The sequence below is a fragment of the Cricetulus griseus genome, chromosome 2, assembly GCF_003668045.3.
Source record: "Cricetulus griseus strain 17A/GY chromosome 2, alternate assembly CriGri-PICRH-1.0, whole genome shotgun sequence".
Classification (NCBI taxonomy): domain Eukaryota; kingdom Metazoa; phylum Chordata; class Mammalia; order Rodentia; family Cricetidae; genus Cricetulus; species Cricetulus griseus.
Window position 1 is genome coordinate 88,198,419 of NC_048595.1, and position 3,688 is coordinate 88,202,106.

The 3,688-nt window shown below is 43.0% G+C and overlaps 1 long non-coding RNA gene across 2 annotated transcripts in view; it reads right to left on the minus strand.

Annotated features, from left to right (window-relative positions):
• Positions 1–1,285: 1,285 nt before the first annotated feature.
• LOC118238220 overlaps positions 1,286–3,688 on the minus strand; it is a 21,067-nt gene continuing 18,664 nt past the window's right edge. For both annotated transcript variants that reach the window (XR_004767988.1, XR_004767987.1), the window contains exon 2: positions 1,286–1,497. This is a non-coding gene — a long non-coding RNA (uncharacterized LOC118238220). The remainder of the gene's footprint in view (positions 1,498–3,688) is intronic.

Sequence of the window (3,688 nt, forward strand, 5' to 3'; positions counted from 1 at the left end):
GACCCCCTTACTGTGACTTCATGATCCCTCCCAGTGCATGTTAACCACATCAGTCAGGTGCTCATCACCTCATGCCTGCAGCACACAGATGGGTCCCTGGGCCTGTCTTCTTTTTCTCTAACCCAGAATCCTCCTGACTTCTGACATGAGTTTCTCATCTATATATCTGACCATCTGCTCTGACTCAAACACCCCTGTGCTCTCCATTGCCTTAAGAAACGATGTGCAGAGATGGGCTTGGTGGCACATGTCTGTACTTCCAGCACAGAGGTGGCTGAGGCAGGAAGACTGATGCGAGGTCAAGGCCAGCCTGATACACAGTGAGTTCCAGACAAGGTTGAACTACAAAGTAAGATGCTGTGCTGTCTCAAAACAACAAAAGATGTGTGGAAACCTCAACCTGGCCACAACGTCTTTCATGTTAGGGCTCCATCTACTTGTCTAGCCCCCATCCATCATGCTCTTTAATTCTATAAAATTATTTTCTGTATCCTGAACGTGGCATGTCCCCTATGAAAAAAATTCTAAGCATCCTATAAGACCTAAGCTCAATTGTTTATCACCTCTGTTCAAAGTCTCTTCCTTTACGTTGGTACCCAATCGGCTTAACCAGTTCTCTGCCAGGGGTCCTATGCATGCCTTCACTGAGGTAATAATAAGCTTAGTGGGCACAACAGTTGCCATAGGCCATGCACTACTTCGGCATATTCCACTGGATGAGTGACTTCTTGAGTAACAGATAAATGACCTGCCTAGACAGTATTCCCCCAAGGATATGTAAAGGCACGTGTGAATAGTTTCTGGAAGGTCTCTCTCTGTACTTATAAACATAAATAATTTAATTCACCCAAAGCCAGGGTTGCAGCACCATGCTGACAGCCTGCTTTCAGGTGATACTACAAAAGAAAAAAAAAAAAAAAAAAAAAAAAAAAAAAACCGTTAGCAGGCTAGCAGGACCCAGCAGCCCTTCTGGAATTGTCTGGTCCCTAAACAAGCTCCACTTCTGGTCTGCTCATTCATATCCACCAGACTGGATTGGAGAGCATGTCAAAGGAGGAAATGAGGAACAGGTTTGATGCAGTTCAAGCCAGAGCACCTGAAGGCCTAGGCTTCTTGATAGATAGAGGGTCTTGGGAAACAGTGAGGAGGGTTTTTAAAGTACTCAGGAACCTCTGGCAAACTCACCTCTTGCCCATGTGGTGTTCCTCTAGGTAGCCACATAGTCACATTTTGATATTTGACCTATGGCCTATCATGTAACTGGTGACCTGTTAGAGGCTACAGCTCACATTCTCATTGTTATTTATTAATATGACTTAGCACATTATTTCCACCACCCACCAGACTTAATAATAATGTCCAAGACTGGAAGTGTATGCTGCATAACTATCATTAGCTGATCAGGAAACCAAGCCCAACAAGACCATCAGATATTCCATGAAGGTCCAGTCACGTGCTCCGCTACTAGGTGTGGTTAGAAATGCAGTCCAGAGGTTCCTGAAAGAAAGCAAAGTACAACCCATTGATCTCACTTCCAAAAATAAACTAAAACGTGAGAAGAGAAAAAGTAGGGAGGCTTGAAACCTATTCTAAGCCTCAGTGGATGATGGAAATAATGATTAAGATACTCCACGTTGATTTCAGAAGTGCCAGCCACCTTGCCAGCTCAGTGAGTCTCTCAATGATGAATGCATCGACCTGACCTGGACACCAGGGGCAGGCTGCAACTTCTTCTCCCCCTCACTTGGAGACTGAGATCAAGACCCTCGTGTGCTGTCAGATTTAAGTAACATCCAAGGTCATGAAAGAGTCGAAGTTGGTTACTTGTTGTCTCTCAAGAGGCAGAGGAGTTATTGTGTCTTTTTTCATTTTCTCAAAGAGGCAAGTTCTATAGTGTAGGTTACACAAAGGAAGAAACATCTGTTCTTAGACTAACCAGGATGTCCTTTAGCACTTGAACTGCTCACAGCCAAGTACTGAGTGCAAGCATGTGCATATCCCCACACACCCAGTGGCCAGGCACCCGAGCATCCCTTTCACCCAAGTCTTGGTCCCCAAGCCTGCAATACTTTACTGGCCATGAAATCACTTAGCAGTGTCTATAGGCCTTTGATGAGAAGAAGTGGCTTGTTGCTGCCACCTGACATCTATGTAGCTGAGCAGCCTCAAGGTCCCAGGTCAGGCCCAGCTGCAAGAGTCTTCTAGTCTGTGACAATGCAATTACTGAAAATATTCCACCACTGTTTGAGGGTTTTTTTTTTCCAAGTATGAGAAGTGTCCTTTTTCTTGCCTCTTCCTGTTCTACTTAAACCCTATGCCTCCAGAGAGAAGAGCATCTCACTTGAGGAGGCTTCAGTCAGTAGGTAGCAGTTTTAACACATATACTCATTGAAGAAGCAGGTTCATTGCTCATGAGGAGTCCTGAGCTTGAGGAAATTTAACAGCATTAAACTCTTCAGGAGGGAGAAGTAACTTTCAATGCAAAGTTTCTCTTCAAAGCAATTATCACAACCCTGAAAAGAAGTGAGGTCATTTAAAAGGTAATGGTCATAAGAACTTACAGGGACTAAAAAAAGATTAATGTTTAGGGTGACTTTATTGCTGCATTGGGACAAGGTAGTAAAAGCATCTTTGTAAATATAGTCATGTGAATCTATGAAATATCTATTATGTGTACATAAAAGTGCCAATAGTGGTCACCTATAAAGGGAAGAACTCTGCACAGTTAGATGTGTGTCATGTTTATCACCCTTCAGTTCTGCCCTGTGTTCTCAGATGTTCTTGGCTCTGAATTTAAATAGCATTTGCTGGGCACATATACTAGACCAAGCATTTGGGACTCTTGTGGGAAATAAGATCTAGCCTGCAGCATGGATGCAACTTTACTTGCCCCAAAGGAGCCCATGAACTGCTTGGAGGTGGAGACAGACATCGTTTTAAGCTAGCCTTGTCTTCCAGTGAATGCTGAGTTTAGATAGCTGCCTCATACTCTCTTCACAGTCTCACCATGCCCGGATCTGTGCCTGAAGAATAGCTACTAAGACAATTCAACACTTGGTGTGTGGCCATAGACAACACAGTTGGACTATGTAAAAGGAAGATTTGACCATCTGCCTTTTCAATAGGAAGCATTAGATATTAAAACCTCATTCATGCTGACCAATATATACATTATCTCGTTCCAGTCTCACAATAGCCCAGTGATGTTGGTCTTAGTATCATCCTTTGAGAAACAAAACTTAGACAATGTCATTAGCTAAAGACATATTGCCAGAAACAGCAAAGTTAGGAGCCAACTCCTGATCCCTTCATTTCAATTTTGGTTCTTAACACTATACACTGTGTATCAGAAACAGCCATGTGTATCTAAGTTTCTCCCTGCCTCTGATCATTACTACCTGCTTTTCCATCCCCTGAAACATTCATGTGGCCACCAGCTTTTAAAATGTTTGCTTTAATTTTAGTCTTTCCAGAAAGTCTTTACTGACATAAGTGTTGATGTTACAACCATAAAAAATCCAGTGTATCCTGTGGGTCTTTCACAAACCATGACTTCATCACTAATTTAAAGTCCATATCCCCACTGGGTTGTAAGCTGTGATCTATGGATTTCTTCATACATGGGAAATGGACAGAATATACCAAGGAAGGAAGGAAGGAAGGAAGGAAGGAAGGAAGGAAGGAAGGA